This window comes from Equus przewalskii, chromosome 1 (assembly GCF_037783145.1).
Source record: "Equus przewalskii isolate Varuska chromosome 1, EquPr2, whole genome shotgun sequence".
Lineage (NCBI taxonomy): Eukaryota > Metazoa > Chordata > Mammalia > Perissodactyla > Equidae > Equus > Equus przewalskii.
The window spans coordinates 83960501-83974198 of record NC_091831.1 but is presented as its reverse complement, the minus strand read 5'-3'; the positions used below and the strand labels follow the sequence as shown (position 1 = coordinate 83974198).

The 13698-nt window shown below is 44.3% G+C and overlaps 1 protein-coding gene across 3 annotated transcripts in view; it reads left to right on the top strand.

The window, feature by feature from the left end:
• Positions 1-2605: 2605 nt before the first annotated feature.
• BMPR1A (bone morphogenetic protein receptor type 1A) overlaps positions 2606-13698 on the top strand; it is a 140160-nt gene continuing 129067 nt past the window's right edge. Inside the window, exon 1 of one of the 3 annotated variants that reach the window (XM_070569557.1) lies at positions 2606-2911. The gene's annotated coding sequence lies outside the window, so the exon portion shown is untranslated. The remainder of the gene's footprint in view (positions 2912-13698) is intronic. The other 2 variants (XM_070569584.1, XM_070569568.1) reach the window with 2 other exon arrangements.

The following is a 13698-nucleotide window of genomic DNA, read 5'->3' as shown; positions in this document are numbered from 1 at the left end:
GGTATAAAGACAATGAAATTGGGGGACCAGCCTGGTGGCGTAGTCGGTAAATTTGTGTTCTCTGCTTCAGTAGTCTGGGGTTTGCAGGTTGGGATCCTGGGTGCAGACCTGGCAGCGCTTGACAAGCCACGCTGTGGTGGCATCCCACATAAAACAGTGGAAGATTGGTACAGATGTTAGCTCAGCAACAATCCTCAAGCAAAAAGAGAAAGATTGGCAACAGATGTTAGCTCAAGGACAATCTTCCTCACAAAAAAAGAAAAAACAAAGACAACGAAATTGGCTGTGATGGGGTGTTAATTTAAGATAGGTGATCAGAGAGGGTGTCCTAGAGGATCTGAGAACTGCATGGGAAGGGTCGTTTTCCATTCCAAACTAATGCTTCGTGATTGGGCATGCAACTACCACTCTTGGGACCTATACCTCAAACTAACTCTGCAGAGGAAAAAAGTCCCATTTTCAGCCCGTTCTATTAACCTACTTAAAGGAAAACCATCACATTAGAGAATGTTAAATTTGGACCTTGAGGTGTTGCCTTTGTGCCTGGGGGCCAGACCATCCATGTCCAAAAGTCTCCGTGGGCTTCCTGGTGGCCCCGTTCATTTAATGGGCAGGCAGACGGCAGAAACAGGCTGGCACACACACACACACGCCAGGCACCAGAGAGAACAGCAGGCCCTGCTCAGTTGTTGGCTCGTAGGTTGCCCGCTGTGATACCACTAAGGATTGAAGCCTGGGCACCAGGTGGGCCTTACCCAAGAGGAGCAAAAGGATGTCAAGTAAAATCCCCAAAGACTTGAAAAGGAGATCCTCTCGGAGAGAAGCAAAGATACCAGGAGTAAAATTCAATGCCTCAATTTTGCTCTCATTTCTATAGTGACATACAACACAACCCAGACAACATTGATTTGTACATTTCAGAAACTTGACGTTCACTAACGTTCCAATCTGAGATTCTTGTCTATTTCATAGACTGATTCATGTCTGAAAATGGAACTAGGTTGCAGATGTTATATTAACATACTTGTCATGGTTTTATCTGTCCTGACACATTGCTCAGCATACATCAATGAGTTATTTGGCGAATCAGCTTGACTCTCCTCGAGCAAAAGTTCCACCCTTTCTCCTAAAATTAAAGCAGAGTACTACGTAGAAAACTTGAAAAAGAAAAGTGACAAATTTTAGTGGATGCAAGGAAACTCACGTATCACAGATTCTTCCTGCATAGCAACATACTGTAACCCATGACTCTCAAACCTGAGACAGCTGGAGTTCAGAAAAAAAACATTAGAGAAGAAAACAGAATTTAAAAAATTCAGAATTATGGACTGTATTTGAGATATTAAGAGCAAATTTACCTTCCTAGGTAAAAGGAAGAGAAAAAGGGGATAGAATATAAGATGGTCAAAAAAATCTTTAAACAAGAATGTAAGGGAATTTAGACATTTAAACAAGAATATAAGAGAATACTCCAGAAACTAAGCATCTCTTTAGGGAGACTGTGTGTAAAAACAAATATCATTGGCACATTCTTTTTCTTCCCTCTTTGTTTTTGCGCACAGTTTAAAAAGCGATTTTTATAAGAGCACCTCAAAAAAAAAGATGATGTTTTGCAAAGTGATATAATTTAACACAATATATCCGTTGAAATACTTACCAAAGAGATTAAGGTCACATTTGGCTGTTAAAAAGGGGGCCTATACTCTTTCTTCCCATGCAGGACGTGAAATACTTTTTACCAGCATTTCCCACAAAGAATGAGGAGAAATGGAAGAAAAGAGGTCGTGCCAATTATTTACATTTTCCAAATTGGAGGGCCCGAGCCTCCGGAGGGGACACGAGGTCACCAGAGTGAGCCAAAGGCAGAGAAGGCAGCAGAATCCATAGTCCGCTGACTTCAGATCTGCGGGGCACGCCGCTCCTCTCCTGCCTCCGGACTGCACGCGCCGCAGGTCGCGGGGCCCCGGGCCGGACGCCCGCCCCGACGCGCGATGCTTCTGTGCCCGCACCTCCCTACCTGCGCCCCGGCACGCCGGCAGCGGGCCCGCAGAGAGGAGCCGGGCAGCGGCGGGTGAAGGATGGATGCGCAGGGGCCGCGTTTTCCCTTTGTCGCCAAGACTACTCCTACGACCCGACAATGCCCCGCACGGCGCGTGAGTTCCGAGCGATCGGGCTCATTGCATGAGCCGGGTGCCCAGCGCGCACGGGGAGTCTTAAAGCGTGTCGGAGAAGGGTCTCCGCGGACGACTCCGGGAGAGGGCCCGCCCGGTGTGCGTCCCGCTGGCGCGGCGTCTGCTCCGCGCGGCTTCCGGAGACCAGCCGGCCCCGCCGAGGCGGCGGCGGTGGGGCTGCGGGGGTAGGAGGGGCCGGCGGGACCGCGCGCAGGAGAAGCCCGCCCGTCCCCCTCCCGCCCCCGGCAGCCCGGCGCCCCCTTGCCGCCGGCCCGCCCTCCTCCCCGGCAGCGGGGCGCCTGGCCCCGCCGACCCTTCGGGCGCTTCCGCCGCGCACTCGGCTCCTTTCGCGTCCGGGGCGGGGCGGGGCGGGCCGGCGAGGGGCCAGTGCGCGCGCGCGGCGCCGAGGCCCGCCCCGCCCCCAGACCCCGGCCAGGCCGCCCCCACCGTGCGAGTGTCGGCGGCGGCGGCTGCCGAGATTGGAATCCGCCTGCTGGCGCTCGGTGGGAGGAGGGAGGAGGGAGGAGGGAGGAGGGAGGAGGAGGAGGGCCAGCAGGAAGGCTCGGGCTCCGGCGCGTCCGTCCGCGCGAGACGACGATCGCACGGCCGCGCGAGGGGCGACCGGGCCGGGCCGCTGCACGCCGAGGGCGGAGGCCGAGCCGGCCCCCGCGCGCCCCGGCGGCTCGCCGCGCGCCCCCGCTCCGCGCCGAGGGCTGGAGGATGAGTTCCCCGGGGTGCGGGTGAGTTGGCTCGTCCGGAGAGTGCGTGTGCGCGCGCGGCCAAGTTTCGGGGGGCCGGGCGCGCGCGGGCGCGCGCGCGGGGGCATCGCTGCGGGGAGGCTCGGGCCGTGAGCTCCGCTGGGGCCCCAGCGCGTCAGGCCGCGGCCGACTGGGCCCCGCGCCCCCCGCCCCGGGCCGCGCCGCGCCGCGCCCCCCGGCCCGGCCGCCCGACGTCGGGCCCCGGCTGCCTCCCGCGGCCGCCCCGCCGCCCGGCCCCTCTTTTGTTCCCCATCCCGGGTTTCAGGCCGAGTTCGGGGAGGCGGTGTGGGCGAAAGGCGCCTCCAAGGACGCTTCTCGAATCCTTAAATGGGAAAGGCGCTCGCCTCACTCGCCTGGGAGCGGCGAGCTTGGTATTCGTGATCAGTCTGTGTACGCTGCTGCTGCTGCTGCTGCAAAAAAAAAAAAAAAGACCGAAAAAGTCTGTTTCGTGGGGCGGGAGAGGCGGGAGGAGTTGCAAGGCCCCCCCGAACTCGGCCGCGCGGAGGTGCCAGGCTCTCGGAGGTTCACCTGTTGTCCTGCGCTGCCATGTCTGGTGATTGTGCACTTCAGCGCCTGCAAACTTTCTGCTGGATGGAGTGTCACCCATTTTTCGTCTTTCCAGACTCCTAGTGGGGAGGTTTGGCAGGGAGAGGAGATCGCTTGCGTCAGGGGAGGAAAAATGTGCTCTGTGTTAGGGTCTGGCGTCTTGTGCCTTGTGCTGCTCGGTGCTCTCGGCGGTTTGAATTTGGGCAAAGAGCTGCGGGTTCTCTGTTTTTGGACGGTTAGCAGCCTGCTCGGAGTGCACAGTGCGGACTTGGCACGTTCACCTGTGTTACGTCATGTGATCCTGATGAGAACCCTGGTCGTTGCATGCCTGGTTGTTTAGACGAGGAAACCGAGACGTGAAGAGGGTTCAATAACTTGCTCGGCGAGCTAGGGTTTGAATCAGGATTTTCCCTGCTGTTCAGGAGCTGTTAAACTGAGGCATTCGATGAGTTTGTTTAAAAAAAAAAAAAGCAACAAGAAACTCTTTTATGTACTTTTACGTTGAACAGCACTTTTCGGGCACCCCTAACTTGAAATGATCGCTATTTTGTTGCTTGAGTTGCAAACAACTCGTTGATTGTATTTACTCGTAAGAGGTGTTCAAGTCTGAATTAAAGTAGAATGTAACTTAATGCTTATCACTGTGTTCAGCGGTTGGAGTAAAGTTTGTGAACCAGAATTATTGAAGTATTTAAACTTAAAGCTAAAATACAGGTGGTTCTGAGCTGGGTGTGGGTTTACACGAGGCTAATTGAAATTTAGAATGCATTTTTACAGAACCGGTGTCCTGCTTCTGTTTTGTTTTTTTCCTCCTGCACATTCTCCGTGGAGCTCATTGCAGACTTTTTCGACTTCCTTCACTTCTCCACACCCTTTGATGAAAAGACTGAGGCTTCCAGACTCGTGGATTTTTTGTCATCTACTGCTTTTTTCCCATCTCGGTGGATGAATATTTTTTGTCCTTTATGCTAGTTAACACCTTGTTTCATTTTTCTCTTCTTTCCTACCTAGTGGAGGATAAATTATCCTGTCTTTTGTCTTAGGGTTCTGAAAAGAACAAATGTGCTGAAGGTTCCTTCAATTTACAAAAAACCTTACCTGGGATCCACTACTCCCTCAAGCTGCCTTGTTGCTGCTTTTCCTTTTCAAATCATATCAACATTAAAAAAAAAACACAAACAGTTTTGTCCTTAGGAAAGTAATACATGTTCATTAAGGAAAAGTTGCAAAATAGCCCAAATTGAAGTAAAATTAAAATTCAGCCTTTCATAATCTTGTGATATTGCCATGAGTAATTTGCTCTTTCATCCATTCGCTTCTTTACCCTGTTACCTGGATTTCACCCTCACAGAGGTCACCTATAACCTAATCAATGTATTTGAGTCCCCGTTCAAAGTCTCCCTGAGCTTTTTGTAGCATATAACATTGACTTCTCCTTGAAATGCCTTTCCTTGGCTTTCGTTCATCCGTCTGTTTCTGTAATGAATGCTTACTGTGTTCTAATGCACCATGCGAGGCAATAGGATACAGCAGTGGTTGGGGCCCTTGCCCTCATGGAGCTCAAAGTCTAGTGGGGGAGACATATTGAAAAAGAAATTCTAGAATTAAATATAATTGTGGTTATAATTAAGGTGCAGAGCATTCTAAGAGCTTAAAACGGGGACCTGACCTGTTGCTAGTGGTGCTGGGAGAATCTGAGGCCTTCTTGAAAGTCCTGCGGTGGAACCTGGGACAGTTCTGAAGGATGCGTGAGAATTAACTAGATAAAAAGAGGAGTTCTATGACATTAGGCTGACTTTGTTCATCCCTGCCCCTTTTCTGCTTTCTGCTCTTCCTTCCCACTTAATAAAAGTGTTCTCCAAGTTTCACTTTTCAGATCGCTTTTCTATGTGTCTCTAGTCCCTTGACCTTATTATTATTCAGACCCTTCTGTCTGAAGAATTCTCAGATCTTTATTTTTTATTTCTCTCCTGCACTTGAGTCCTGTTTTTCCAGCTGCTTTATGCATATCTGTACCTGGTGGTTCTGGTTCAAACGGAACTCCTCTTCCTTACCAGACGAGTTTCCCTGCTCTTCCTTATTTCTGTTGACGTCACACCGAACCCAGACCTTTCCCGTTCAATCGATGGTTCTGCTTTCAGGGTATTGTCACTCTTCTCTGTAGTCCTGCTAACCCTGGTACCATCCTTAATAAATGTTGGTATCAGGGTTTTAATAGACTCATAACATGAGTTGGGCAGCTTTCCTTCTTTTTCTCTTTTTAGAAGCAATTTAGACTGGGGTTATCTTTCACTTGAGAATTTGGCAGACCTCAACTATAAGACTATTCAGACTTGGATTTTTTTTTTTCTGGCGAGGACTCTGAATAACATTTCAGTTTATTTAATACTTGTTGGTCTGTGTAGGTTTTCTATTTCTTGTGTGAATTTTTGTGTTTAATAAACTCTATTTATTGAGTTTTCAAATCTAGTGTTATTCGGTTGTCACATAGTTCTTTTTTTTAAACTTTTATTTGATACATATTTTTATATATATTACATACATTATTATATATTATGTATGAGTTTGTATACTTGATAAGTTTTCCTTTTTGGTCTTTTTTTTTTTTTTTAACCGAATAAAGTTCTCATCCTACTGGACTAATGTTATGTTCTTCCTGCCTTCACTTCACCATTGTCCGGATTACCTTATGCATTTCTGCCTGAATTTTAATCTTTCTTTTTTTTAATAGCCACTTTATTTTAAGCCCTCTTTATTTTTTTCTCTCTAAAACAATTTTTTTTTTACTAAGTTAATTTCAAAGCCCAGTTCTTGTCACTTCTCTGCTCAGAAGTTTCCAGTGTCTTCTGTTAACTGAAGTCCTTTCCATGAGAGTTGCCTCGGATGCACCTGATCTCCAGTATTTTGCTTCCTGCAGACGTTCCTTTCCCCCTGCTCTCCTGCTGTTGCTTATGCTGTCCCCTCTGCTTGGACTGCTTATATGGCCAACTGTCATATGGCCAAGTCCTACCCGTTCTTCAGGCCCCATTTCAAATTCCGTCTCTTTCTGATCTTCCCCATTTTCTTCTTCTGGATGGAATTCCTTTGCAAGGGATTTTTTAAGGCTCACTGAAGATTTTTTTAATCTAATATTTCTTATTGCAGTTACTTGTTTGCCTTTTTAAAAAACCAGCTTTATTGAAGTATAATTTACATGTAAGTGTGTAATTTATATACTTATACATATTTATATGCACACATGTTAAGTGTGTAGTTCCGTGAGTCATTTGGTCTTTTATAGCGATTTTTCTACAAATAATCAGGTCTGAGACTAGACAGCAGCCTGGGTCTCTAACTGACTTGGTTTCATATTAAAGTGAATAAGTGCTGCAAGGCCCTGTGTGGCCCAGCGTGGCTGGACGTCGGTTACAGCAGCGCCCATCTGACCTTTGGATCCTGGGAGCAGGGAGCTCCGGAGAGAAAGGAGAATAGCTCCCTCTCAGGCTGAGTTTTGAACTAGAAAGTCTTTCCCTTCCTTCTCTCCTCTTCCACCTTTGATTAGTGTTTATGCTTTTAGAATGCTTTTTTAATCCCTCAAGGTCCATATTGGCCGGGTCAGTCCAACTTTTAACACTTAGGAGATTAAATGTTTGGTTGCATTGAGTACCATAGTTTTTTGGCCACTTATAAAGAAATACGCTTCTAGTTAATTTCAAGAAGCCGTTGATTGTAAGATGCACCCTAATTTCAGAGATGCTAAAATATGAAAAATATATGTGCCTTAGCACTGATGAATAGGGTTTCTGTCGCTTATCCAAACTCCTGTTCCTTTAGTGTAGCTGTTGGGGAGAAGAATTTAAACCCACTTAGGTGGGAGTGACTTAAAGCTCTCCTGTTACTATGAAAAGCTGTTTTTTAAAAGAGGGTGCTTGTTAAGCCTCTTTAACAAGTAAAATGTTTCAGGCGGTATAGAGAAGTATTAGTTGTTGGATGGGGTCTCACACAGCTAGACACGCCAGTCTGTTTGTGAGGCACTTTGACCCCCAGCTTTCCTGTTTTTCCCCTTAATTTCTTTTGCCCATTTTCTGAACTCACAGGTTCTGAAGAACTGGTAATTTTCACAGAATGGCACAGACTACGTAATGGGGGAATTGTGGGAGAGTTGTGTTAGCCAATTGTATGGGTTATTTTAAAGACAATATTCCGTATTTACATATCATTGTTAACAATCATCATATATTTAGTTTTTAAAAAAGTAAATGCAAAAATAAATGTGAATGTTTGGATATTTTACTAAATCATAGTTATAATGTGTATCAATTTTTATACCCAATATTTTAAAGGCTGTTCTTTTTTCTTCTTCTTCTTCCCCTCCCCAAAGCCCCCAGTGCATGGTTGTATTTCCTAGTTGTAAGTCCTTCTAGTCCTTCTGTGTGAGCCACCAGCACAGCATGGCACCTGACAGATGGGTGGTGCGGTTCTGTGACCAGGAAACCAACTCAGGCCACCAAGGCGGGTGAGCGCCAAACTTTAACCACCAGGCCATCAGGGCCAGCCCCAGGCTATTCGTTCCTAAAAAATCAAAACAAAGCGATGTGCTCAGAGATCCGCAGTCGTGTTTTTTGAAGAGAGTGCTGGTTAGAGTAGAGGCTTAAGGAGATGAGGTGATCAGTGGGATCCGTCTCTTGGTAGGCTCAGTGGGTCCCTAAACCAGGTTCATCTGGGCACTTCAGTGTAGAACTAATGAATAGACATTGGATAGATACAGAAATTATTCTTGAGTATCTGTTATTAAAAACAGGTGAATCTGAGCTACTCTGATACTGAGGACATTGCTACTCTTTTCTGTTTCTGACGAACCTCGTTTTCTGAGGGCATACAGTTGTTACACCACTGCTAGCATCTGGAGCAGTGAAGCTTGGCTGTTGCTCCAGCTGTGTGTAGTTGCCTGTGGACTTAAGGAGGAGGATGGGGTATGCCAAGTGTAGGGATAAAATAATCACCTTTGCAGTGTAGGGAGATTAGTTACGTGGGGGAGAATCAGTTTGAAGAAAGGAAGACTGAGGACCCTGAGGCTTGTTGGGAGGCTGTTCCATCCTGGCCCAGACTGGATGGTGGCAGGTCATGAGGGCCTGGAATGGACAGGACTTGGTAACTGGCTGTGATGGGAGAAGGAATGGGATTGGCAAGAGTGACTCCCGGGTTTCTAGCGTGGACATCTGGTAGGGTGTGTTGTTGAGTGAGATGAACAGCATGGATGGAGAGCTGGTGTGTGGAGGAGGATAGTTCAGTTTTGATCATACGGAGTTCAAGCTGTCTCTGAAACGACCAAGGAGAGATCTGCACTTGGCAGGTGCCTGTGTGGGGCTGGAGTCCGACAGAGGTTTGCCTAGAGGTGGACATTTGGGAGTGATGACCGTGTAGCTGTGGGAATTGGGTGGCTCTCTCAAGTGACTTCTGCTTGCAAGTGACAAACCCAACTCACATTAGCTTAAAGGGGAAAAAGGCTTTTTCTCCCCTCTCAACGTTTTTGAGAAGAGTGGAAATAGGTGTTGCTGGCCCTAAGTGTTCACACGATGTAATCGGGGGCCTGTCTTCTCTGCTCTCTGCTTTTTGGCCTCATTTTCAGGCAGGTACTTTCATCTGGCAGAGGAGGACCATTGGCACCTCCAGGCTCTCATGGGCCTTACTGCTCTGGATTCAAGAGGGGAAATGGGCACCTTTTCCCCAGGTGCATAGATTCTGTCCCATGGAGGAATTCTTACTGGGTCTACATGGAGTCTGGGCGACGTGCCATCATTGGCCAGGCCTGGCTTACGTGCCCACTGGAGCAGTCAGGGAGCCGGTTAAACAGTGGGACTGATGGTCTTCCCGTAACCATATGAGATGGGGAAGTGGTTGTTTCCCCAAAGAGGATGGATCTGGTCAGGTGAACAACATAAATCCATTACCTTTTGGTTTTTATCCATTTTTAAGGTCATTTTTTGCGTATCTGAAGAAAAATACACAAATATAACAATCTTGTGTGTAACTTCATGGTTATGTTAGGGCCCTCATATCAGGAACTCCTGGTATATACAGCAAAGAGCCTAGACCAGCCCCAGGAAACACTAGTTTAAGACCTAGATAGAGAAATAGATATTAAGTAATTTCACAAATAATTATCTGATTGTAGTTATGTCAAGATCTACAAAAGGGAAGTACAGGGAGCTTATAAGAGTGTGTAATAAGGGAACCTGGTCTGTTTAGGGTGTGGGTGCTTTGGAAGGCTTTCCTGAGAAAGTGGCCTGTAGAATGAGATCTTAGACCAGGAAGGAGAGGGAGAATATTTTTGGAGTTGTTCAGTAGTTTTTAAAGCAAACGCTTTTTCCTTCTTTTTAAAAAATTATAAAAGTAATATATCTGTTGTGGATAATCTGGGAAATATGAAAAATTATAAAGCAGCAGAAGAACACAAGTTTTGGCTTCTAATTTTTTATAATTTCCTTTGTTTTTAACTTGAGGTAACGTTGGTTTATAACGTATAAATTTCAGGTGTGCATCATTATAATTAGACTTCTGTGAAAATTACATCGTGTTTACCACCAAATGTCTAGTTTCCTTCTGATACCGTACAAATGACCCCCTGTACCCATTTTGCCCTCGTCCAACCCGCTCCCCTCCGGTAGCCACCAGTCTGTTCTCTGTATGTGTCTGTGTGTTTGTTGGATCTCCATTTGCTTATATCAAAAAGTGAAAGGCAGGGGCTGGCCTGGTGGCATAGTGGTTATGTGCATGCGCTCCGCTTTGGTGGCCCCCTCTCTGCAGGTTCCCATCCTGGGCCGGACCTACACATCGCTCATCAAGCCATGCTGTGGCAGCATCCCACATACAAAATAGAGGAAGATTGGCAACAGATGTTAACTCAGGGCCACTCTTCTGCACCAAAAGACCAAAAAAAGTGAAGGGGACTTGGTGAATTTTAAGATCATTTTCTGCTTTAAAAAAAAAAAGGGGAAATTGCATGACTTTAATGCAGAGCAGTGAGTTGCTGAAATTGCAGGTCCTATAATGCTTTTGGTCCTGATGACATCACTGGATTTCTGACTTTTGGCTGAAAACTCACTCTTCCTGCCTTGGCAGTCTTTGTGGGCAACAAAGGGAATGGCTTATAACCAGTGATGTTCTTCCGTGCCCTGCTTTCTTATCTCCTTTTTGGAGCACTCGTTTTTTTCTTTAGCCTTGAGGTAAATTATCTGAAATGTCATGCGTATAGGCTCTCAATTTGAAGTTAAGAAATCTGGAGGAGGCTTACATGGTTGTGATACTGTTTTATGTATGTGGAAATTTGTAGATGGTTTTCTTATAAACAAGTAAATTTTTTGTAGTAAATTTCAGGAGTGTAAGATCTTGAGTGCTTAAATTTGTATTTGATTAAGAATATTTTAGATTCCTGGCTTAAAGGAGTTTCTGATAGGAAGTGTTAAAGTAAAGGCTCTTAAATTTTGGTGAAGTTCTTAAAACATGTATTTTTCAAAAAATCATTTTAAAATGTCATGAAATAGAAGTATTTCAACAGTGACCATCCAGAAGGAAGTATCTTAAATATCTACCAAATCAACAAAGTACAGTTGTTTGATAAGTTATTTTTTGTATCTCCAGTAATCTTTCATGTAATAAAAATGTTGGGAAAAAACTGCATTTTGAATTTATATTTGTATCTGAGTAAAGAAAAACAAGTTAATCTTCCTAAAATAGTGCTTTAGTAATCATCCTTACTTGTTAAATATTTTTCTCTGGTTTCTTATTTGCTTACAATATAAAATTCAGATTATCTCAGACTGGCCTTCTGCTCTGGCCTCGTCTCCTTTTTCTGTCTCATTCACTTCCTACTAGTCTTTTATTAGCCTAAGCCAACTAAATATCCACTCTGGATTTGGGTTTAGAATCCTTAGACCTATATTGACCACTATACTAGCCAATACTACATATGGGTGTTGAACATCTGAAACGTGGCTAATGTGAATTACCCACCGGATTTTGAAGATAGTACCAAAAAAAACCAATGTAAAGTATCTCATTGTGCTTTAAAAATATTGATTACATATTGAAATGATACTGTTTTGAATATTTTGGGTTAAATAAATATTATTAAAATTAATTTCACCTCATTCTTTTTAAAAACTTTTTTCATGTGGCTACTAAAAATTTTTAAATTATGCATTGTATTGGACAGTGCTGCCTTCAACTTTTCTTCTCTCTCTCATTTGCTTATCAAAATGCTTGAAAATCTAACGTGAATCCTGTCTCTTCTATGAAGCCTTCCTCAGCGGTCCAAGCCGAAAAGTTAGCTCTTTTGCATCATTATTTGAAAGCAGTATTTGCGTGTTTCCTGTACCACCTACTAATGTATTAGATTTCTTCACTACAAACTTTCTCAGCTTTTATGTGGTCAAAGTCCAGTATAGTTTCCCTAACTGTGTAGTGCCTTTCCCTAACTGTGTAGTGCCGTACAGAAGTTACACATATTTGCAGTTGAAACTTCAGGCAGTACAGATGTGAAGTAGAAAGTGAAAGTCGTCTGTAGTCCTGCCTGCCACCACAGATGGCTACTGTTGACAGTGTAGAGACAGGTATGGTCTTTCTTCTCCATTGTCTTCTTTCTCTCTTTCTCTTTCCAAAAATGGGATCATACTGTACATCCTTTTTTTTTAAACTTTGTTTTCACTGAATATATAGGAGCACTCTTTTTGTGTCAGTAAATGTTGATTCCTCATTCTTTTTAGTAGTCAGGTAGTACTCTATTTTATAAATATACCTTAATTTTATTTACCAATCCCGTATGGATGAGCGTTAGATTGTTTCCCACTTGGCTTTTGCATTACAAACAATGCTGTGGTGCTTGTACACATCCTGTGAGACTATTTTTATTTTATAGGATGAATTCTTAGAAATGCATTTACTGTAAGGGAAGCCATGCAGATTTGATATAGTGCCAGACTGCTCTGCAAAATCTTCGTAACAATTCACATTCCAACCAGCAGTGTTTGAGTCTGTTCCTCCCAGCGCGTAACAACATCCATTTATTGTCATCTTTGCCAGTTTGCCAGCTGAAAAAAACGTACTATAGTTTTAATCTGTTCTTCTTTGATTATGAGTAAGATTGAGCAGGGTTTTATATGTATGTTGACTCTTTGCATTTCTCTGTCCTTTGTCCGTTTTTCTAATCTATTTTTTTCTTACTCATTTGTAGCAACTCTTTTTTAGAGTATAGATATTAACTCTTTGCCATGTTGCATTTTTTTATTTGTCATTTATTTTTAATTTTTGTGATATATAAAAATTCCTTTGCTGTTGTAAGAGTATTAAAAAACAAAAAAATCAAAAATTTAAGTTGTCTTATACTCTCAACTTATTTTATAAGGTCCTTGGTGGCTGACTTCTGTCCTAAAACATTTTGTTTTTCCAACAGTACTAATTCAGTGCTTTGTGCGAAGTAAGTGTTCAGATATTTGAATGTGTTAATGGTGAAGGGGTCTAGAATACGCCGCCGTGGCATAAAAATTATTTTGAGCTGAAGGCATTTGAGAATAGGTTTTTTTTCCTGAACTCAGGAAATTTTATGCCTAAAAACAGAGCCTCTCAGAACTCAGTTGTCAGAAATCCCCTCCCCAGAGTTTCAAAAACCATGGAGGGTTTATTCTTATCACTGGAGAGAAGAAAGGAAAAGTGGGCCCCACCCCTAAACCGACATCCTATCTCCCATCTATTCATCTAAGGGCCCATTTATCTTTCCTAAATGTCATCTGTTTTCCCATAGGTGCCCTTCTTCCCCTCCCTTCCCCCTATGAAGATGGAAGCCCCAATTCTGACTGCCTCCTTGAGTCACATTTTCCTGTAAGTTCCAGTAGGAGGATAAAAATCTGTCTTTTCTTTTGCTAACCTATCCTTTGTCCATTTAATTTACGGGCCTCAATCCTAAACCTAAGAGGATAGAGGAAGAGTTTTTCTTCCCTAACAATGGCCAGATTGTTTCTGGCTGGTAGGGCAAGGGATAATAAGTGAGGTTTCTCTGTCTAAAAACAAAGTTAAGTGTTTTAAATGTAAAGAGCATAAATGCAATTTCTTTAAACTACGTTTTTCAAAATGTCTTCTCCAGAACTGAACATTTGTTAAATGAAGGGGAATGTACTGTTAGAGAGACCTCCCTTTTCCCTGCTATATTCCTGCAGTAGGAACGCTGTCTGTTAATCGAGTGGCAGGCG